The sequence below is a fragment of the Lampetra planeri genome, chromosome 19 (assembly GCF_965212315.1).
Source record: "Lampetra planeri chromosome 19, kcLamPlan1.2.h2, whole genome shotgun sequence".
Taxonomy (NCBI): Eukaryota; Metazoa; Chordata; class Hyperoartia; order Petromyzontiformes; family Petromyzontidae; genus Lampetra; species Lampetra planeri.
In genome coordinates, this window is record NC_136125.1 from 866,575 (window position 1) to 891,083 (window position 24,509).

Sequence of the window (24,509 nt, forward strand, 5' to 3'; positions counted from 1 at the left end):
CCCTTGCCCTGTATGCCATTTGTTTGACTCTTTTCTCCAATACCGAGGATAACCTTCCCTTCAATCTCCGTATATCCTCACCCACCGGGAATCCCAGCTCAAGTAACCTGTGCTTCTTCTCGATTCTAGCGTTCCACAGCTGCAGTTCCCTGTTTACACTCCTCCTTCTACTATGTGTCTGGAAGAGGGCATTTATCCGGCCCTTCACCATGCTCCACCACTCTACCCTCGTGGCAAAGCATTCCTGCAGGGTCGTCCAGTCTTCGTACTTCCTTACAAAGTCTTCCACAACCCTTCTGTCTTCCAACAGGCTCACATTAATTTTCCAGGTTCCCTTCCCCATCTTCAGGCCACCTGGAATACCGAGCTTTGCATTCACCAAATTGTGATCTGACAAGGGGAAGGGTTCCAGGTCTGCTCCATCCACCTTCACATTGGCAGACACAAAGATGACATCTATTCGTGATTGCGTTCTACCGGCCTTATCCGACCACGTGTATCCCGGTCTCACCGGGTGTACCTTTCTGAAGGTGTCAGTCATTTAAAAATCCTCTATCAGCTCCTTCAACTTCCAAGAGGAAGGGTCGAGCCTCCTCCCAGCCACCGATAAGAGGTCTGCCAGGCACAACAGGCAGTTAAAATCACCCCCCATTATGACTTGCCATCTCGTCACGAGTAGGGTCGCTACATTATTCCATAGGTCCACTCTTTCTGTGCACGTCGTGGGGGCATACACATTTATTAGTCTCAGGTCTGCCTCTCCATAAGACACGTCCACATAATGGAGGCGGCCCGGGATCACCTCTTGGGACCCGACTATCTGTATACCCCTCCTGCCTAGGAGGGTAACCACCCCCGTGCATCGATTTTCATTACTCCCGGACCAAAAGTAGTAGCCATCCCAGCTCTCCAACAGCTCCTCCCGGCCCAGGGTGTATGGTAGGTGGCATTCCTGGAGGAAGACCACCTCCCACTTGGTAGCCTGTAGCAGTTGTATTATTGCTCCTCTTCTCCCCTTTCCCTTCAAGCTCCTCACATTTACAGACGCCACGGATAGTTCCATGTTGGGATGTGTCTCAGTCCGAAGAGGCCTTCTCCGCTCGCCCTCCATAACCGTCTTCATTCGCCAGTTCCCGCAATTTCATTTTGCCCCTTGTTCTCAAGGGTTTCCCCCTGCGCCGGCTCTCCACCCTTTCCTCCATCCCCTCCCTCGAGGCCTCGGTGTCCGGCGAGGAGTCTGAGGATTCCGTGCTGCCTGAAGGGGCACCTCTTTTTGGGGCTCTCCGTATCCTCCTTTTCCTTCCGATTGGTCCCTCCCATGTCTCGCTACTGCCTTCCTCCTGCTGTCGTTCCCCTTTTTCTTTATCCTCCTCCACCGCCTCCGCCCAGTCTTCCACGGTCGTTTCGGAGATGCTGCCCATGCCGTCGCTCCCCTCCCCCGCCAGCCCCTCTTCCTGCTCGCTCGATGTCGATTCTGCTCTTTTTGCATGCCTCTCCCCTTCTCCCCCTCCGTCCGTTGCTGGTGGCTGCTGCTCAGCCACCTCCCCACGTCCTTCCCTCACCAGTTCCTTATCCGGGTCCAGTTTGGTCCCACCCCCTTCCTCATCCCTCGCTCCTCCTACCCTATACGCCCTAACCTTGTTGGCGTACGACTCCGGACAATTTTTGTACAGATGTTCTCGGCTACCACAGAGGTTACATTGTGCCGGAACACTGCATTCTTCTACCTCGTGGTCCAGTGCCTTGCATCTATAGCAGCCTTTTGTCTTGCACACTGCGGCCAGGTGACCGCTGCCCCCACACCTCCTACACAGTTTAGGTTGTCCGGCATACACAACATATCCCCGGTTGCCACCTATGTTCAGGGCACTCGGGATGTGTCTCAATGTCCTTCCCTCTGTTTTCAGCCGCACCCTCCATTGTCTTGCCCCTGTCCATATCCCCACCGAGTCCCTCACCTTTTTACAGCCCGACAGTACCGAGCAGTGCTGACTTAGCCAGACCTCCACGTTGTGGTCATGTAGGGCTTCATTGTATAGGAAAATAGTCACCACCTTCGTGTCCAGCTCTGATAACAGTTGTAGCTTCATTGATATCAATGGCTTCTCCTCCGCCTTTTCCTCGAAGCGGGTCATAAATCTTTGTAGCAGGAGGCTTGAGTTGAAGCTTACATCAAACGCCCTCCCTCCCGGCAGAGTTATCAAACAGTACAAGTCTGTCGGCTCTATTTGTAGCAAGCCCATCATTATTGACCGTACAAAGGTTGCTCGGTCGATGGTCACTTCCTCTGCTACCTCGTCCTTCATCATTACTCTGACGCAATTATGTCGTTTGACATGAGGTGGTGTCAGACTCACCCCTGCCCCGCCTCGCCATTTCCCGTCTCGTTCCCGGGGCCTCCCAGCTCCCACCGGTCCAGCGTCCACTGTCGCGTTCTCCCTCCGGGCCTCCCCCTGCCCCAGGGTTGCTGGCGTCTCCCTGGCTTCGTTCCCCACCCTCCGCTCGGGGGCACCCGCCTCTCTGCTTCCGGACGCCATACCTTTTTCTCTTCGGCTTCCCTCACCCACTCCATCAGCTCCCACCCTCCCATCCAGTTCCTCCACATCCTCTCCTTCTGCCGTGCCTCCGCCGCGTTCCCCTCCATCCATCTCCGTGCCTCCTCCACGCATCCCCCTGCTGCCAGCGGGTCGGTCTGGTTGCCCCAGTCCCCTCCGGCGGCACAGGTGGTGTCGGTGGCCCTCTGCTTTCGCCACGTCTTCTTCTTGTCTCGTGCAGTCACCGTCTGTCCGACTCTGTCGTCCCTGGCTCCCTCAGCAGTGCAGGTGGTATTCATTTATCTTGGCGCTCTCCCTGCTTCCTCTTCATCTGCTGCGAGCATAAGCTGGGCGGCTCGGTCATCCCGGTCTCCTTCAGCAACTCGGGTGGCCCTCGTGGTCCTTGACTCTCACCGTTTCCCCTCTTCATCTGTTGCGATTTCCGTCTCCATTCTCCAGCAGTCCCCACTTCTTGGCAGCGTGGTCATCCCTGGCCACACGGTCAGGGCCCTCGCAGGCCTCGGGGCTGGTGGCTAGGTCTCACTTGAGATCCGGACGGGCTGGAAGGATCACCTCGATGCTCCTGGTGTCTCCCCTGGCAAGCCAGGTTTTTATTTCCTTTCAAGCAGGAGCAGGCCTCTGCTTTGTACAGCCAAAAGGACCGGAAAAACCACACAAACGTAACGGGAACAGGGGATCCCCTTCACTGCCGATGCACCGAGCTACGCCGCGATCAAGTTCCCCTCTTTCACACCCTTCACTCAGAAAAAACCAAAAATTCACCGTCGCAAAAAAAGGGGGAGGGGGGTGCGTTCATCCACTCATTCTCGAAAGGGGGGGGGGGGTCGTTTCGAATTAGCCCATCCCGCACTTGGGCAGCGGCCACCGCCACTTCGCGCCCGTGGCTGCTCCGCCCGCTGTCGCCCGCTCCACCTCCACCACCCTCTCCAACAGCCCCCTGGCCAGTCGGCACACCTCGGGAGGCGACATATAGGCGCCCTTAATCAGTTTCTGGCGCGCCATCCACAGGGCCTCTTTTACGGCACCTATGACGGCCCATGCCTGAGCCCAAACCCCACCCGCTCTCTGCCTGAACATCCCCCAAATCATATTAGGCGCTGTGGCCTTTACGGGGCAAAAATGGGACAGCAGGGGTCGGCTTAACTCCCACACCTCCTGGGCAAATGGGCACTGTACGAGGGCATGAGCAGCGCTCTCTCCCAGGCCGCAGCCTCTCGGGCAATCAGGTGAGCGGGCCAATCTGCGGGAGCACATAAATAGTCTGCACTCCAGCCTGTCCCATGCGGCCAGCCAGGATAAGTCCCGCTGCCTTTTGGTCAGGGCTGCCGATGCTACGTTTTCCCAAATTTGTCGTGCCCGGGTACCCCGAGCACCTGGCACCTCTGAGCAGACCTCCTTTTTCGACATTTCCGCCAGGACTTCCCTGGGAACCCACGACCCCCGCGTCCGGTCCGGCTCGTACTTCGAGATGTATTCATTTACCGCGGTGCACAACCACCCCTGAGGCCAAGCCAGGGGGGTGCTGCGCGGCAACGACGCCATGCTTAGCCGTCTCAGGAGCCACGCCAGTCTATACCGAACATAATATGAGGCTTTCACCTGGAGCCCATTGGAGAAATATAGTCGCAGCGTATTACAGACAAAAATCGTGTTCAGGATGCACACGACATTCGGGGCCCCCCTCCCACCGTTCTCAGCACGTTTGTACATTGTTTCTCTCTTCACTCGGTCCATCCCTCCCCCCCAGATGAACTTGAAAAACAGGCGCTCCAACCTTTTTGCCATTTGCGCCCCTGGCGGGAACACGTAGGCCAGGTAGATAAGTACCGGGAGGATTTCCACCCTCAAAACTAACATTCTACCTTCCATTGAAAGGCGCCTGTCTGCCCAACCAGCCAGCTTGCCTCTCACCATGCACTCTTTTCCCCGCCAATTCTTAGTCGCCGAGTCCTCCCTATAGAACGTGACTCCTAAGATTTTGATACCCTCACCCTGGACCGTTATACCTGGCGGGCGGCCCTCAAATAACCTGGGGTCACCGAATATCAGCAGCTCACTTTTGCTTACATTCACCTTTAATCCCGAGGCCAAAAATAATCTATCCGCAAGTCTTAGGGCCTCCCATACTGAAGCAACATTCCCACAGAAAATGACAACATCGTCCATATACGTTGCAATTTTTGCTGGTTCCGCACACCCTGGCATGCTCACCCCTCTAATCAGCCGACTTCCCCTGACAGCCTGGGAAAAAGGCTCCACGCACATTATGAATAACACCGGCGACATCGGGCACCCCTGCCGCACACCGGACCCAATTGGAAACCCTTCCGAGAGGACTCCATTTATTAGCAGGCTACCTGTGAGCTTATGATATAGCTTCCCTATCCAGTCTATAAGCTGTTTCCCCACCCCCATTTGCCTCAAAACCGCGAACAAATAATCGTGCGAGATGCTATCAAATGCCTTTTCCTGGTCCAAACTGAGTAGACCCAATGAATTACCCCTCTCCACAGTGGTTTCCACCACCTCCCTCAACAGAACGAGGGTATCGGATATCCGCCTGCCCGGAACCGCACACTTCTGGTCCGACCCCACCACCTCCCCCACCACCTTCCCCAGACGCGCCGCGATAACTTTGGCCAGGATTTTATAATCGGTGTTCAGCAGGGTGATCGGGCGCCAGCTCCCGAGGTCGCTGCGCTCCCCCTTCCCCTTGTATATAAGGGTTATGACCCCTCTTGTCATTGAATCTGGCACAGGGCCTTCCTCCGTAATTTCCTTATACATCTGCCACATGTCGTCCCTGAGGGTACTCCAAAACGTAACATAGAATTCAGCCGGTATCCCATCTAAACCTGGTGCACTGTGCCGACGTAATCCCCCCACCACCTCATCCAATTCTGCCCTCTGGATATGCTTGTTTATCTCCTCTGGAGCCTCAATAACCCTATCTACCTCCCCTAGCAGTGTGCTCCGCGCCCCCTCGTCTGACGGCCTGCTCCTGTACAACTCCTTGTAGTAACCCCTGGCGGCCTCCGTTATCCCCTCTGTGTTCTTGAGTCTACCTAACCTGGGACATACCAATTCTCGGATTGTGTTGTCCGCTTTCCTGCACTTCTTAAAGAAAAAACGCGTGCAACGCTCACCCTCCTCGACCGCCTTCACCCGAGCCCTGAATGCAAGTTGCGCGGCCTGCTTCTCCCACACCGCAGAGATCCTATCTTTTAGTTGCTTTATTTCTCCCATGACGGGGAATCCCAGTTCCATCAGTTTATATGCTCCCTCCAATCTCTCATTCAATCCCCGCAGCACAACCCCTACGCTCCTCCTTCTACTCTGGGACTGGAAAAAGGACTTAATTCGCCCCTTCACCATTCCCCACCATTCAGCTATCGTGCCAAAGCAGCACCGCAGGCTCCTCCATTCCTCGTACTGCCTGACAAATTCCTCCACCACCTTTTTGTCCCCCAGCAGTCCCGAGTTCATGCGCCAGATTCCCCTTCCCAACCTCAGCCCATCTGGGATTCTGAGCCCCCCCGCTATCATCTTATGGTCAGAAAAAGAGAAAGGTTCGTTTTCCACTCTCTCCACTTTAACCTTGGCAGATACAAAGAGGAAATCAATCCTCGAGTGCGCGGTTCCCAAACAACTCGACCATGTGAACCCTGGTCGCTTTGGGTGTAACGACCGGTAAGCATCAATCAAATCAAAATCTCCAACCAAAGCCCCCAGCCTCCTAGAGGAGGGGTCCAACTTTCGACATCCGGCGACTGGCCGCGTGTCCGCCAGGGTTAGAGGGCAATTAAAATCACCCCCCATGACGATGTGTCTTCGTGTTAGCAGCAAGGCTGCCACGTTCTCTAGCAACTCCACACGTTCCGGAGAGCCTGTGGGGGCGTACACATTGATCAGCCGGACCGCCGCCCCACCATATGCAACATCGACATAGTGGAGTCGTCCCGGGACCACATCTCGGGCCTCCTGCACCTCTATGTTCTTTCTACCTAGGAGGATAACCACTCCTGAGCACCTATTAACATTGCTTCCGGACCAGAAGCAGTGTCCCTCCCAGTCCCTAGCCAGATCTTCTCGACCAAGGGAGTATGGCAAGTGGCACTCCTGTAAAAAGTAAACGTCCTTTTTCAGGGACCGTAGATAATGTAGAATGGCCCCCCTCCTAGCCCTGCCCCACATTCCCCTCACGTTTACTGATGCTACGGTAAGGTCCATACCCAGAATTGTCTCTCCCTACCCAGACCCGTCGTCCAATAGTTCATACAGGTTTGTGTCAGCCAATCCCTGCAATTGTTCCCCTCTCCTAGGCTCCTTGGGCAGCCCTCTTCCCTGGTTGGTCTTAGCCGCCACAGCACCATCTTCCGACGACCTCGCGTCTATCGAGGAGTCAGTTGCCTCCAGGTCCCGTTTGCGGGTCGACCTCGCTGGGCCACGCGGCGCTTTCTGCTTCCTTTTCACCACCCTCTTGAATTTTTCCCTCCTGGTGCTCTCCCTCTGCTGCTCCTCTCCGTCCTCCCCCGCCTCCACCGCCTCCGCCCAGTCAACCACCGTTGGGTCGGGGGGTTTTCCCACGGGCTCCTCGTCCTTGTCCCCAGGGTGCTCCACCTGCCGGCCCGTGGGATCCGCGTCTTCCTCCGACGTCATCTCCCCCTCCTCCCTCTCGTCCTGCAGTGGCGTACCCTCCCTGCCCACCTCACCACCCCCGTCCTCCATCTTCCCGCCGGGCTGCGTTGGCTTCAGCCCGTCCTCGGCCACCTCCCCTTCTCCATCCGCCACCCTGCTCCTATGTGCGCGGACCTTATTTGCGTATGACAGCGGGCAGTCCCTGTACAGGTGGTCCTTATTCCCGCATAGGTTGCACAATGCCGGGGCACAGCATTCTGCCACAACGTGGTCTCGTGCCTTGCATCGGTAACATATCCGTGCCTCGCACGCTGCAGCCAGATGGCCACTCCCCCCACATCGCCTGCAGAGCTTCGGCTGCCCCGCATACACCACGTAGCCCCTATTGCCACCAATGTTCAGGGCGCTCGGGATGTGTTGCAGAGCCCCTTCTGCCGTTCCCAACCTCACTCGCCATTGCCTGGCGCCCGTCCAGATCCCTAAAGAGTCTTGGACCCGCTTACTGTCCGAAAGCACCAGGCAGTGCTGCCTCAGCCACACCTCGACGTCGTGGTCTGGCAGAGCCTCGTTGTACAAAAATATGGTGACCACTTTTGTATCGAGCTCAGAGAGCAGTTGGAGCTTCAGCAGTGACAGTGGCCGTTCCCCCGCCTTCTCCTCGAACAAAGTCATAAAACGCTGCAGTAAGTTGCTTGTCTTAAAGCTCACGTCAAAAGCCCTGCCACCTGGCAAGGCTATCAAGCAAAACAGATCTGCCGGATCCACCTTCAGAGTTTCGACCATCACTGACCGCACGAACCTCGGTCTGTCGATCGTGACCTCCTCTGGCACGTCCTCCTTAAAGGACACCCGCACGCAGTTATGCCTCTTAGCGTGTAGCGGGGTGAAGTTCCCTGCCGAACCTCCGCGCCACCGCCCTGCGCGCTCCTGGGGCCGCCCTGCCCCCACAGGTCCAGGACTTGCCTGGACAGCGTCGCTTTGGGCACCTTGCGCCTGCAGGCCCGCCGAGCTCGGTGCTTCCTCCGCCTCCTCTCCTGGGCTGGCCGACACCATCCCACTCCTCGTCGGCTCCTCTCCCTTCCTCGCCCGCTGCCACCAGGCGTCCTCCTCCGCTCGCCTCGAGGTCGACGCTCGCGCCTCGTCCCTCTCCTCTGCGGGTCTCCCTCCTCCAGGCCGTCTCATCGCACCATCCTCCGCCTCTTGGCTCACCACCCCAGAGCGCTTGGTCGCCATGGCCCCGAGGACCTGCGAGGCTGCCACTGGCCAGGCAGCCAGGGAGCCGAGACTAGACACGACACCAGCAGAGACACAGTAGATACAAACCAGCCGCGGTCGGGGCCCTCATCGGGCAATTCGCCAGAATGGTGAGGCTCTGCTGTGTCTCCCGTTCTTATATATAGAGCAGCAGCAGCAGGGTGACGTCATCATTAACTCATTAACTCATCAGGTGCAAAGATTTGAGGGGGAAGTTATTGTAATTATATACTAGATTAGTAATCAGGCTATTGTTACGATGCGAGTTGTAGATTAGTAATCATTTGGAATGTGTTTTATTGTGATTATGCTACATTAGTAATCAGTTAGTGTTTGTTTCCCTTATAAGGAATTGTAATGTATCTTATTTAATAATACGTTTCCAGGCCGTACTAAGCCTGTAGCTGTCTGAGCGATTAAAGTTATTTCTGTTTCTCTCAATTTCAATCGATTCTCTAATTAGTATTTGCCAGTAGTAACTAGTTTTACACAGCACTTCAACGTTGTCAAAATCAATTGAGTGTCCCTGTTGGCATGCATGTTCTGCCACTGCCGACAGTTGTGTTCGTGATAATTTAATATTTATCTGGTGTTCTTTTAGTCTTACACTAACGTTACGCCCTGTCTGTCCAATATAGCATCTGCCACATACACAATTAATCCGATATACACCTTCTGTTGATAATTTAGGTAATTCGTCTTTAGTGCACGTTACTAGTTGTTGAATTTTGTGTACTGTACCAAATCTTACTGTAATTTTTGCTTTTGCAAAACACGGGCTAATTTTTCAGTTACTCCTGAGATAAATGGTATTTTTATTGTTTTAATAATCTGATCGCTTTCAGCAGTGTTGCTTTGCGATCGTGATTTGGCATTTAGTGCTCTGTTAATTTGAGCATTATTGTAGCCATTCTGTCTTAGTGCTTCTTTAATATGTTTAATCTCTCTCACTAGACTTTCACCATCTGACACTGTTTTAGCCCGATGTATGAGCGTCTTGATAAGAGAGGATTTCTGAGCTGGGTGATGATGCGAATCTGCATTCAGATAGGCATCAGTGTGCGTTTGCTTTCTGTAAACGCTGTGTGTTATGTTACCATTTAGGCCATGCCCAAGTAAAATATCCAGGAACGGGAGTGTGTTATTCACCTCCATTTCCATGGTGAACTGAATGGCCGGGTTTTGTGCATTGAGATGATTTAGAAAATCGTTAAGTGTATCTTTACCATGTGGCCAGACAACCAAAGTGTCATCCACATATCTAAACCAAAAGGATGGTTTTAATGTGCTCGAGGCAAGTGCTCTGGTTTCAAAGTTTTCTACGTACAAATTTGCTATAGCAGGAAATAAAGGAGAGCCCATTGCTGCTCCCTCCTTTTGTTTAAAGAATTCGCCTCTCCATAAGAAGTAAGTGTTATTTAAACAATGGTCTGCGAGTTCCGGAATATCTTTTGGTAAACCTGTATTCTTTACCAGTGTATCAAGTAATTTAAGCGACTCGCTCACTGGAACCTTAGTGAATAGCGAAATCACATCAAAACTCACCAAAATATCATTAGGGTTAAGTTTAATATCTATGATCATATTCACAAGATGTTCTGAATTTCTTATGAATGATGATGTCCTACCGATGTAAGGCTGTATTTGTTTAGTTACATATTTTGCTAATTTATATGTGGCAGAACCAATTGTACTGACTATGGGTCGTAAAGGGATGCCGATTTTATGGATCTTTGGTAGCCCATACAGTCTAGGTGGTTTTGAAGCCCTTGGCTTAATTAGGAATTGCTCATTTTTTTGGATTAATGAATTTGCAATGATTGCAGTAGTCTTACGTTCCAAAGTATTAGTTGGATCGCGTTTAATTTTAATGTAGGTACTTTCCTCTAATAAATCTTTAATTTTATTATCATAATCGGTCCGTGACATCACTACTGTAGTGCGGCCCTTATCAGCTGCTAGGATTTAAATATCTTTGTTTAGACGAAGCTCTCTTAAAGCTTTTGCCTCGTTCGAGCTAATATTTACTTTTGGTACTTTACTATTCTCAATTATTTTGGCAACCTCGTGTCTAGTCATATCTGCCTCATTATGTGGAAGGAGTCTTACTGCTGATTCTACCTCAGCAATTATCTCATCCACTGGAATTGTGCGTGGGGTAACGGAAAAGTTAAGGCCTTTAGAAAGGACAGAAATCACGTCAGTGGTTAAATCAGTGTTAGTCAAGTTCATTACGGTTTTGTTTTTAAATTGTTAGTTTTTAATAGGGATTTGTTTATTGTAAAGTCTAGAAAATGTGTTAATTTGGTTAGCATTTGTTAGATTAAACACATTCGGCTGATAATGTGTTTAATCTAACAAATGCTAACCAAATTAACACATTTTCTAGACTTTACAATAAACAAATCCCTATTAAAAACGAACAATTTAAAAACAAAACCGTAATGAACTTGACTAACACTGATTTAACCACTGACGTGATTTCTGTCCTTTCTAAAGGCCTTAACTTTTCCGTTACCCCACGCACAATTCCAGTGGATGAGATAATTGCTGAGGTAGAATCAGCAGTAAGACTCCTTCCACATAATGAGGCAGAGATGACTAGACACGAGGTTGCCAAAATAATTGAGAATAGTAAAGTACCAAAAGTAAATATTAGCTCGAACGAGGCAAAAGCTTTAAGAGAGCTTCGTCTAAACAAAGATATTCAAATCCTAGCAGCTGATAAGGGCCGCACTACAGTAGTGATGTCACGGACCGATTATGATAATAAAATTAAAGATTTATTAGAGGAAAGTACCTACATTAAAATTAAACGCGATCCAACTAATACTTTGGAACGTAAGACTACTGCAATCATTGCAAATTCATTAATCCCAAAAAATGAGCAATTCCTAATTAAGCCAAGGGCTTCAAAACCACCTAGACTGTATGGGCTACCAAAGATCCATAAAATCAGCATCCCTTTACGACCCATAGTCAGTACAATTGGCTCTGCCACATATAAATTAGCAAAATATGTAACTAAACAAATACAGCCTTACATCGGTAGGACATCATCATTCATAAGAAATTCAGAACATCTTGTGAATATGATCAAAGATAGTAAACTTAACCCTAATGATATTTTGGTGAGTTTTGATGTGATTTCGCTATTCACTAAGGTTCCAGTGAGCGAGTCGCTTAAATTACTTGATACACTGGTAAAGAATACAGGTTTACCAAAAGATATTCCGGAACTCGCAGACCATTGTTTAAATAACACTTACTTCTTATGGAGAGGCGAATTCTTTAAACAAAAGGAGGGAGCAGCAATGGGCTCTCCTTTATTTCCTGCTATAGCAAATTTGTACATGGAAAACGTTGAAACCAGAGCAGTTGCCTCGAGCACATTGAAACCATCCTTTTGGTTTAGATATGTGGATGACACTTTGGTTGTCTGGCCACATGGTAAAGATACACTTAACGATTTTCTAAATCATCTCAATGCACAAAACCCGGCCATTCAGTTCACCATGGAAATGGAGGTGAATAACACACTCCCGTTCCTGGATATTTTACTTGGGCATGGCCTAAATGGTAACATAACACACAGCGTTTACAGAAAGCAAACGCACACTGATGCCTATCTGAATGCAGATTCGCATCATCACCCAGCTCAGAAATCCTCTCTTATCAAGACGCTCATACATCGGGCTAAAACAGTGTCAGATGGTGAAAGTCTAGTGAGAGAGATTAAACATATTAAAGAAGCACTAAGACAGAATGGCTACAATAATGCTCAAATTAACAGAGCACTAAATGCCAAATCACGATCGCAAAGCAACACTGCTGAAAGCGATCAGATTATTAAAACAATAAAAATACCATTTATCTCAGGAGTAACTGAAAAATTAGCCAGTGTTTTGCAAAAGCAAAACATTACAGTAAGATTTGGTACAGTACACAAAATTCAACAACTAGTAACGTGCACTAAAGACGAATTACCTAAATTATCAACAGAAGGTGTATATCGGATTAATTGTGTATGTGGCAGATGCTATATTGGACAGACAGGGCGTAACGTTAGTGTAAGACTAAAAGAACACCAGATAAATATTAAATTATCACGAACACAACTGTCGGCAGTGGCAGAACATGCATGCCAACAGGGACACTCAATTGATTTTGACAACGTTGAAGTGCTGTGTAAAACTAGTTACTACTGGCAAATACTAATTAGAGAATCGATTGAAATTGAGAGAAACAGAAATAACTTTAATCGCTCAGACAGCTACAGGCTTAGTACGGCCTGGAAACGTATTATTAAATAAGATACATTACAATTCCTTATAAGGGAAACAAACACTAACTGATTACTAATGTAGCATAATCACAATAAAACACATTCCAAATGATTACTAATCTACAACTCGCATCGTAACAATAGCCTGATTACTAATCTAGTATATAATTACAATAACTTCCCCCTCAAATCTTTGCACCTGATGAGTTAATGAGTTAATGATGACGTCACCCTGCTGCTGCTGCTCTATATATAAGAACGGGAGACACAGCAGAGCCTCACCATTCTGGCGAATTGCCCGATGAGGGCCCCGACCGCGGCTGGTTTGTATCTACTGTGTCTCTGCTGGTGTTGTGTCTAGTCTCGGCTCCCTGGCTGCTTGGCCAGTGGCAGCCTCGCAGGCCCGCGGGGCCATGGCGACCAAGCGATCCGGGGTGGTGAGCCAAGAGGCGGAGGATGGTGCGATGAGACGGCCTGGAGGAGGGAGACCCGCAGAGGAGAGGGACGAGGCGCGAGCGTCGACCTCGAGGCGAGCGGAGGAGGACGCCTGGTGGCAGCGGGCGAGGAAGGGAGAGGAGCCGACGAGGAGTGGGATGGTGTCGGCCAGCCCAGGAGAGGAGGCGGAGGAAGCACCGAGCTCGGCGGGCCTGCAGGCGCAAGGTGCCCAAAGCGACGCGGTCCAGGCAAGTCCTGGACCTGTGGGGGCAGGGCGACCCCAGGAGCGCGCAGGGCGGTGGCGCGGAGGTTCGGCAGGGAACTTCACCCCGCTACACGCTAAGAGGCATAACTGCGTGCGGGTGTCCTTTAAGGAGGACGTGCCAGAGGAGGTCACGATCGACAGACCGAGGTTCGTGCGGTCAGTGATGGTCGAAACTCTGAAGGTGGATCCGGCAGATCTGTTTTGCTTGATAGCCTTGCCAGGTGGCAGGGCTTTTGACGTGAGCTTTAAGACAAGCAACTTACTGCAGCGTTTTATGACTTCGTTCGAGGAGAAGGCGGGGGAACGGCCACTGTCACTGCTGAAGCTCCAACTGCTCTCTGAGCTCGATACTAAAGTGGTCACCATATTTTTGTACAACGAAGCTCTGCCAGACCACGACGTCGAGGTGTGGCTGAGGCAGCACTGCCTGGTGCTATCGGACAGTAAGCGGGTCCAAGACTCGTTAGGGATCTGGACGGGCGCCAGGCAATGGCGAGTGAGGTTGGGAACGGCAGAAGGGGCTCTGCAACACATCCCGAGCGCCCTGAACATTGGTGGCAATAGGGGCTACGTGGTGTATGCGGGGCAGCCGAAGCTCTGCAGGCGATGTGGGGGGAGTGGCCATCTGGCTGCAGCGTGCGAGGCACGGATATGTTACCGATGCAAGGCACGGGACCACGTTGTGGCAGAATGCTGCGCCCCGGCATTGTGCAACCTATGTGGGAATAAGGACCACCTGTACAGGGACTGCCCGCTGTCATGCGCAAATAAGGTCCGCGCACATAGGAGCAGGGTGTCGGATGGAGAAGGGGAGGTGGCCGAGGACGGGCTGAAGCCAACGCAGCCCGGCGGGAAGATGGAGGACGGGGGTGGAGAGGTGGGCAGGCAGGGTACGCCACTGCAGGACGAGAGGGAGGAGGGGGAGATGACATCGGAGGAAGACGCGGATCCCACGGGGCGGCAGGTGGAGCACCCTGGGGACAAGGACGAGGAGCCCGTGGGAAAACCCCCCGACCCAACGGTGGTTGACTGGGCGGAGGCGGTGGAGGCGGGGGAAGACGGAGAGGAGCAGCAGAGGGAGAGCACCAGGAGGGAGAAATTCAAGAGGGTGGTGAAAAGGAAGCAGAAAGCGCCGCGTGGCCCAGCGAGGTCGACCCGCAAACGGGACCTGGAGGCAACAGACTCCTCGATAGACGCGAGGTCGTCGGAAGATGGTGCTGTGGCGGCTAAGACCAACCAGGGAAGAGGGCTGCCCAAGGAGCCTAGGAGAGGGGAACAATTGCAGGGATTGGCTGACACAAACCTGTATGAACTATTGGACGACGGGTCTGGGTAGGGAGAGACAATTCTGGGTATGGACCTTACCGTAGCATCAGTAAACGTGAGGGGAATGTGGGGCAGGGCTAGGAGGGGGGCCATTCTACATTATCTACGGTCCCTGAAAAAGGACGTTTACTTTTTACAGGAGTGCCACTTGCCATACTCCCTTGGTCGAGAGGATCTGGCTAGGGACTGGGAGGGACACTGCTTCTGGTCCGGAAGCAATGTTAATAGGTGCTCAGGAGTGGTTATCCTCCTAGGTAGAAAGAACATAGAGGTGCAGGAGGCCCGAGAAGTGGTCCCGGGACGACTCCACTATGTCGATGTTGCATATGGTGGGGCGGCTGTCCGGCTGATCAATGTGTACGCCCCCACAGGCTCTCCGGAACGTGTGGAGTTGCTAGAGAACGTGGCAGCCTTGCTGCTAACACGAAGACACATCGTCATGGGGGGTGATTTTAATTGCCCTCTAACCCTGGCGGACACGCGGCCAGTCGCCGGATGTCGAAAGTTGGACCCCTCCTCTAGGAGGCTGGGGGCTTTGGTTGGAGATTTTGATTTGATTGACGCTTACCGGTCGTTACACCCAAAGCGACCAGGGTTCACGTGGTCGAGTTGTTTGGGAACCGCACACTCGAGGATTGATTTCCTCTTTGTCTCTGCCAAGGTTAAAGTGGAGAGAGTGGAAAACGAACCTTTCTCTTTTTCTGACCATAAGATGATAGCGGGGGGGCTCAGAATCCCAGATGGGCTGAGGTTGGGAAGGGGAATCTGGCGCATGAACTCGGGACTGCTGGAGGACAAAAAGGTGGTGGAGGAATTTGTCAGGCAGTACGAGGAATGGAGGAGCCTGCGGTGCTGCTTTGGCACGATAGCTGAATGGTGGGGAATGGTGAAGGGGCGAATTAAGTCCTTTTTCCAGTCCCAGAGTAGAAGGAGGAGCGTAGGGGTTGTGTTGCGGGGATTGAATGAGAGATTGGAGGGAGCATATAAACTGATGGAACTGGGATTCCCCGTCATGGGAGAAATAAAGCAACTAAAAGATAGGATCTCTGCGGTGTGGGAGAAGCAGGCCGCGCAACTTGCATTCAGGGCTCGGGTGAAGGCGGTCGAGGAGGGTGAGCGTTGCACACGTTTTTTCTTTAAGAAGTGCAGGAAAGCGGACAACACAATCCGAGAATTGGTTTGTCCCAGGTTAGGTAGACTCAAGAACACAGAGGGGATAACGGAGGCCGCCAGGGGTTACTACAAGGAATTGTACAGGAGCAGGCCGTCAGATGAGGGGGCGCGGAGCACACTGCTAGGGGGGGTAGATAGGGTTATTGAGGCTCCAGAGGAGATAAACAAGCATATCCAGAGGGCAGAATTGGATGAGGTGGTGGGGGGATTACGTCGGCACAGTGCACCAGGTTTAGATGGGATACCGGCCGAATTCTATGTTACGTTTTGGAGTACCCTCAGGGACGACATGTGGCAGATGTATAAGGAAATTACGGAGGAAGGCCCTGTGCCAGATTCAATGACTAGAGGGGTCATAACCCTTATATACAAGGGGAAGGGGGAGCGCAGCGACCTCGGGAGCTGGCGCCCGATCACCCTGCTGAACACCGATTATAAAATCCTGGCCAAAGTTATCGCGGCGCGCCTGGGGAAGGTGGTAGGGGAGGTGGTGGGGTCGGACCAGAAGTGTGCGGTTCCGGGCAGGCGGATAGCCGATACCCTCGTTCTGTTGAGGGAGGTGGTGGAAACCACTGTGGAGAGGGGTAATTCATTGGGTCTACTCAGTTTGGATCAGGAGAAGGCATTTGATAGCATCTCGCACGATTATTTGTTCGCGGTTTTGAGGCAAATGGGGGTGGGGAAACAGCTTATAGACTGGATAGGGAAGCTATATCATAAGCTCACAGGTAGCCTGCTAATAAATGGAGTCCTCTCGGAAGGGTTTCCAATTGGGTCCGGTGTGCGGCAGGGGTGCCCGATGTCGCCGGTGTTATTCATAATGTGCGTGGAGCCTTTTTCCCAGGCTGTCAGGGGAAGTCGGCTGATTAGAGGGGTGAGCATGCCAGGGTGTGCGGAACCAGCAAAAATTGCAACGTATATGGACGATGTTGTCATTTTCTGTGGGAATGTTGCTTCAGTATGGGAGGCCCTAAGACTTGCGGATAGATTATTTTTGGCCTCAGGATTAAAGGTGAATGTAAGCAAAAGTGAGCTGCTGATATTCGGTGACCCCAGGTTATTTGAGGGCCGCCCGCCAGGTATAACGGTCCAGGGTGAGGGTATCAAAATCTTAGGAGTCACGTTCTATAGGGAGGACTCGGCGACTAAGAATTGGCGGGGAAAAGAGTGCATGGTGAGAGGCAGGCTGGCTGGTTGGGCAGACAGGCGCCTCTCAATGGAAGGTAGAGTGTTAGTTTTGAGGGTGGAAATCCTCCCGGTACTCATCTACCTGGCTTACGTGTTCCCGCCAGGGGCGCAAATGGCAAAAAGGTTGGAGCGCCTGTTTTTCAAGTTCATCTGGGGGGGAGGGATGGACCGAGTGAAGAGAGAAACAATGTACAAACGTGCTGAGAACGGTGGGAGGGGGGCCCCGAATGTCGTGTGCATCCTTAACACGATTTTTGTTTGTAATACGCTGCGACTATATTTCTCCAATGGGCTCCAGGTGAAAGCCTCATATTATGTTCGGTATAGACTGGCGTGGCTCCTGAGACGGCTAAGCATGGCGTCGTTGCCGCGCAGCACCCCCCTGGCTTGGCCTCAGGGGTGGTTGTGCACCACGGTAAATGAATACATCGCGAAGTATGAGCCGGACCGGACGCGGGGGTCGTGGGTTCCCAGGGAAGTCCTGGCGGAAATGTCGAAAAAGGAGGTCTGCACAGAGGTGCCGGGTGCTCGGGGTACCCGGGCACGACAAATTTGGGAAAACGTAGCATCGGCAGCCCTGACCAAAAGGCAGCGGGACTTATCCTGGCTGGCCGCATGGGACAGGCTGGAGTGCAGACTATTTATGTGCTCCCGCAGATTGGCCCGCTCACCTGATTGCCCGAGAGGCTGCGGCCTGGGAGAGAGCGCTGCTCATGCCCTCGTACAGTGCCCATTTGCCCAGGAGGTGTGGGAGTTAAGCCGACCCCTGCTGTCCCATTTTTGCCCCGTAAAGGCCACAGCGCCTAATATGATTTGGGGGATGTTCAGGCAGAGAGCGGGTGGGGTCTGGGCTCAGGCATGGGCCGTCATAGGTGCCGTAAAAGAGGCCCTGTGGATGGCGCGCCAGAAACTGATTAAGGGCGCCTATATGTCGCCTCCCGAGGTGTGCCGACTGGCCAGGGGGCTGTTGGAGAGGGTGGTGGAGGTGGAGCGGGCGACAGCGGGCGGAGCAGCCACGGGCGCGAAGTGGCGGTGGCCGCTGCCCAAGTGCGGGATGGGCTAATTCGAAACGACCCCCCCCCCCCCTTTCGAGAATGAGTGGATGAACGCACCCCCCCCCCCCCTTTTTTTTTGCGACGGTGAATTTTTTGTTTTTTTGAGTGAAGGGTGTAAAAGAGGGGAACTTGAACGCGGCGTAGCTCGGTGCGTCGGCAGTGAAGGGGATCCCCTGTTCCCGTTACGTTTGTGTGGTTTTTCCGGTCCTTTTGGCTGTACAAAGCAGAGGCCTGCTCCTGCTTGAAAGGAAATAAAAACCTTAAATCGCGGCTGGTTTGTATCTACTGTGTCTCTGCTGGTGTCGTGTCTAGTCTCGGCTCCCTGGCTGCCTGGCCAGTGGCAGCCTCGCAGGCCCGCGGGGCCATGGCGACCAAGCGATCCGGGGTGGTGAGCCAAGAGGCGGAGGATGGTGCGATGAGACGGCCTGGAGGAGGGAGACCCGCAGAGGAGAGGGACGAGGCGCGAGCGTCGACCTCGAGGCGAGCGGAGGAGGACGCCTGGTGGCAGCGGGCGAGGAAGGGAGAGGAGCCGACGAGGAGTGGGATGGTGTCGGCCAGCCCAGGAGAGGAGGCGGAGGAAGCACCGAGCTCGGCGGGCCTGCAGGCGCAAGGTGCCCAAAGCGACGCTGTCCAGGCAAGTCCTGGACCTGTGGGGGCAGGGCGGCCCCAGGAGCGCGCAGGGCGGTGGCGCGGAGGTTCGGCAGGGAACTTCACCCCGCTACACGCTAAGAGGCATAACTGCGTGCGGGTGTCCTTTAAGGAGGACGTGCCAGAGGAGGTCACGATCGACAGACCGAGGTTCGTGCGGTCAGTGATGGTCGAAACTCTGAAGGTGGATCCGGCAGATCTGTTTTGCTTGATAGCCTTGCCAGGTGGCAGGGCTTTTGACGTGAGCTTTAAGACAAGCAACTTACTGCAGCGTTTTATGACTTTGTTCGAGGAGAAGGCGGGGGAACGGCCACTGTCACTGCTGAAGCTCCAACTGCTCTCTGAGCTCGATACAAAAGTGGTCACCATATTTTTGTACAACGAAGCTCTGCCAGACCACGACGTCGAGGTGTGGCTGAGGCAGCACTGCCTGGTGCTTTCGGACAGTAAGCGGGTCCAAGACTCTTTAGGGATCTGGACGGGCGCCAGGCAATGGCGAGTGAGGTTGGGAACGGCAGAAGGGGCTCTGCAACACATCCCGAGCGCCCTGAACATTGGTGGCAATAGGGGCTACGTGGTGTATGCGGGGCAGCCGAAGCTCTGCAGGCGATGTGGGGGGAGTGGCCATCTGGCTGCAGCGTGCGAGGCACGGATATGTTACCGATGCAAGGCACGAGACCACGTTGTGGCAGAATGCTGCGCCCCGGCATTGTGCAACCTATGTGGGAATAAAGACCACCTGTACAGGGACTGCCCGCTGTCATACGCAAATAAGGTCCGCGCACATAGGAGCAGGGTGTCGGATGGAGAAGGGGAGGTGGCCGAGGACGGGCTGAAACCAACGCAGCCCGGCGGGAAGATGGAGGACGGGGGTGGAGAGGTGGGCAGGCAGGGTACGCCACTGCAGGACGAGAGGGAGGAGGGGGAGATGACATCGGAGGAAGACGCGGATCCCACGGGGCGGCAGGTGGAGCACCCTGGGGACAAGGACGAGGAGCCCGTGGGAAAACCCCCCGACCCAGCGGTGGTTGACTGGGCGGAGGCGGTGGAGGCGGGGGAAGACGGAGAGGAGCAGCAGAGGGAGAGCACCAGGAGGGAGAAATTCAAGAGGGTGGTGAAAAGGAAGCAGAAAGCGCCGCGTGGCCCAGCGAGGTCGACCCGCAAACGGGACCTGGAGGCAACAGACTCCTCGATAGACGCGAGGTCGTCGGAAGATGGTGCTGTGGCGGCTAAGACCAACCAGGGAAGAGGGCTGCCCAAGGAGCCTAGGAGAGGGGAACAATTGCAGGGATTGGCTGACACAAACCTGTATGAACTGTTGGACGACGGGTCTGGGTAGGGAGAGACAATTCTGGGTATGGACCTTACCGTAGCATCAGTAAACGTGAGGGGAATGTGGGGCAGGGCTAGGAGGGGGGCCATTCTACATTATCTACGGTCCCTGAAAAAGGACGTTTACTTTTTACAGGAGTGCCACTTGCCATACTCCCTTGGTCGAGAGGATCTGGCTAGGGACTGGGAGGGACACTGCTTCTGGTCCGGAAGCAATGTTAATAGGTGCTCAGGAGTGGTCATCCTCCTAGGTAGAAAGAACATAGAGGTGCAGGAGGCCCGAGAAGTGGTCCCGGGACGACTCCACTATGTCGATGTTGCATATGGTGGGGCGGCGGTCCGGCTGATCAATGTGTACGCCCCCACAGGCTCTCCGGAACGTGTGGAGTTGCTAGAGAACGTGGCAGCCTTGCTGCTAACACGAAGACACATCGTCATGGGGGGTGATTTTAATTGCCCTCTAACCCTGGCGGACACGCGGCCAGTCGCCGGATGTCGAAAGTTGGACCCCTCCTCTAGGAGGCTGGGGGCTTTGGTTGGAGATTTTGATTTGATTGACGCTTACCGGTCGTTACACCCAAAGCGACCAGGGTTCACGTGGTCGAGTTGTTTGGGAACCGCACACTCGAGGATTGATTTCCTCTTTGTCTCTGCCAAGGTTAAAGTGGAGAGAGTGGAAAACGAACCTTTCTCTTTTTCTGACCATAAGATGATAGCGGGGGGGCTCAGAATCCCAGATGGGCTGAGGTTGGGAAGGGGAATCTGGCGCATGAACTCGGGACTGCTGGAGGACAAAAAGGTGGTGGAGGAATTTGTCAGGCAGTACGAGGAATGGAGGAGCCTGCGGTGCTGCTTTGGCACGATAGCTGAATGGTGGGGAATGGTGAAGGGGCGAATTAAGTCCTTTTTCCAGTCCCAGAGTAGAAGGAGGAGCGTAGGGGTTGTGTTGCGGGGATTGAATGAGAGATTGGAGGTAGCATATAAACTGATGGAACTGGGATTCCCCGTCATGGGAGAAATAAAGCAACTAAAAGATAGGATCTCTGCGGTGTGGGAGAAGCAGGCCGCGCAACTTGCATTCAGGGCTCGGGTGAAGGCGGTCGAGGAGGGTGAGCGTTGCACGCGTTTTTTCTTTAAGAAGTGCAGGAAAGCAGACAACACAATCCGAGAATTGGTTTGCCCCAGGTTAGGTAGACTCAAGAACACAGAGGGGATAACGGAGGCCGCCAGGGGTTACTACAAGGAATTGTACAGGAGCAGGCCGTCAGATGAGGGGGCGCGGAGCACACTGCTAGGGGGGGTAGATAGGGTTATTGAGGCTCCGGAGGAGATAAACAAGCATATCCAGAGGGCAGAATTGGATGAGGTGGTGGGGGGATTACGTCGGCACAGTGCACCAGGTTTAGATGGGATACCGGCCGAATTCTATGTTACGTTTTGGAGTACCCTCAGGGACGACATGTGGCAGATGTATAAGGAAATTACGGAGGAAGGCCCTGTGCCAGATTCAATGACAAGAGGGGTCATAACCCTTATATACAAGGGGAAGGGGGAGCGCAGCGACCTCGGGAGCTGGCGCCCGATCACCCTGCTGAACACCGATTATAAAATCCTGGCCAAAGTTATCGCGGCGCGTCTGGGGAAGGTGGTGGGGGAGGTGGTGGGGTCGGACCAGAAGTGTGCGGTTCCGGGCAGGCGGATATCCGATACCCTCGTTCTGTTGAGGGAGGTGGTGGAAACCACTGTGGAGAGGGGTAATTCATTGGGTCTACTCAGTTTGGATCAGGAGAAGGCATTTGATAGCATCTCGCACGATTATTTGTTCGCGGTTTTGAGGCAAATGGGGGTGGGGAAACAGCTTATAGACTGGATAGGGAAGCTATATCATAAGCTCACAGGTAGCCTGCTAATAAATGGAGTCCTCTCGGAAGGGTTTCCAATTGGGTCCGGTGTGCGGCAGGGGTGCCCGATGTCGCCGGTGTTATTCATAATGTGCGTGGAGCCTTTTTCCCAGGCTGTCAGGGGAAGTCGGCTGATTAGAGGGGTGAGCATGCCAGGGTGTGCGGAACCAGCAAAAATTGCAACGTATATGGACGATGTTGTCATTTTCTGTGGGAATGTTGCTTCAGTATGGGAGGCCCTAAGACTTGCGGATAGATTATTTTTGGCCTCAGGTTTAAAGGTGAATGTAAGCAAAAGTGAGCTGCTGATATTCGGTGACCCCAGGTTATTTGAGGGCCGCCCGCCAGGTATAACGGTCCAGGGTGAGGGTATCAAAATCTTAGGAGTCACGTTCTATAGGGAGGACTCGGCGACTAAGAATTGGCGGGGAAAAGAGTGCATGGTGAGAGGCAGGCTGGCTGGTTGGGCAGACAGGCGCCTTTCAATGGAAGGTAGAATGTTAGTTTTGAGGGTGGAAATCCTCCCGGTACTCATCTACCTGGCTTACGTGTTCCCGCCAGGGGCGCAAATGGCAAAAAGGTTGGAGCGCCTGTTTTTCAAGTTCATCTGGGGGGGAGGGATGGACCGAGTGAAGAGAGAAACAATGTACAAACGTGCTGAGAACGGTGGGAGGGGAGCCCCGAATGTCGTGTGTATCCTTAACACGATTTTTGTCTGTAATACGCTGCGACTATATTTCTCCAATGGGCTCCAGGTGAAAGCCTCATTATGTTCGGTATAGACTGGCGTGGCTCCTGAGACGGCTAAGCATGGCGTCGTTGCCGCGCAGCACCCCCCTGGCTTGGCCTCAGGGGTGGTTGTGCACCGCGGTAAATGAATACATCACGAAGTATGAGCCGGACCGGACGCGGGGGTCGTGGGTTCCCAGGGAAGTCCTGGCGGAAATGTCGAAAAAGGAGGTCTGCACAGAGGTACCAGGTGCTCGGGGTACCAGGTGCTCGGGGTACCCGGGCACGACAAATTTGGGAAAACGTAGCATCGGCAGCCCTGACAAAAAGGCAGCGGGACTTATCCTGGCTGGCCGCATGGGACAGGCTGGAGTGCAGACTATTTATGTACTCCCGCAGATTGGCCCGCTCACCTGATTGCCCGAGAGGCTGCGGCCTGGGAGAGAGCGCTGCTCATGCCCTCGTACAGTGCCCATTTGCCCAGGAGGTGTGGGAGTTAAGCCGACCCCTGCTGTCCCATTTTTGCCCCGTAAAGGCCACAGCGCCTAATATGATTTGGGGGATGTTCAGGCAGAGAGCGGGTGGGGTCTGGGCTCAGGCATGGGCCGTCATAGGTGCCGTAAAAGAGGCCCTGTGGATGGCGCGCCAGAAACTGATTAAGGGCGCCTATATGTCGCCTCCCGAGGTGTGCCGACTGGCCAGGGGGCTGTTGGAGAGGGTGGTGGAGGTGGAGCGGGCGACAGCGGGCGGAGCAGCCACGGGCGCGAAGTGGCGGTGGCCGCTGCCCAAGTGCGGGATGGGCTAATTCGAAACGACCCCCCCCCCCTTTCGAGAATGAGTGGATGAACGCACCCCCCCCCCCCTTTTTTTTGCGACGGTGAATTTTTTGTTTTTTTGAGTGAAGGGTGTAAAAGAGGGGAACTTGATCGCGGCGTAGCTCGGTGCGTCGGCAGTGAAGGGGATCCCCTGTTCCCGTTACGTTTGTGTGGTTTTTCCGGTCCTTTTGGCTGTACAAAGCAGAGGCCTGCTCCTGCTTGAAAGGAAATAAAAACCTTAAATCGCCATGGCTTGCCAGGGGAGACACCAGGAGCATCGAGGTGATCCTTCCAGCCCGTCCGGATCTCAAGTGAGACCTAGCCACCAGCCCCGAGGCCTGCGAGGGCCCTGACCGTGTGGCCAGGGATGACCACGCTGCCAAGAAGTGGGGACTGCTGGAGAATGGAGACGGAAATCGCAACAGATGAAGAGGGGAAACGGTGAGAGTCAAGGACCACGAGGGCCACCCGAGTTGCTGAAGGAGACCGGGATGACCGAGCCGCCCAGCTTATGCTCGCAGCAGATGAAGAGGAAGCAGGGAGAGCGCCAAGATAAATGAATACCACCTGCACTGCTGAGGGAGCCAGGGACGACAGAGTCGGACAGACGGTGACTGCACGAGACAAGAAGAAGACGTGGCGAAAGCAGAGGGCCACCGACACCACCTGTGCCGCCGGAGGGGACTGGGGCAACCAGACCGACCCGCTGGCAGCAGGGGGATGCGTGGAGGAGGCACGGAGATGGATGGAGGGGAACGCGGCGGAGGCACGGCAGAAGGAGAGGATGTGGAGGAACTGGATGGGAGGGTGGGAGCTGATGGAGTGGGTGAGGGAAGCCGAAGAGAAAAAGGTATGGCGTCCGGAAGCAGAGAGGCGGGTGCCCCCGAGCGGAGGGTGGGGAACGAAGCCA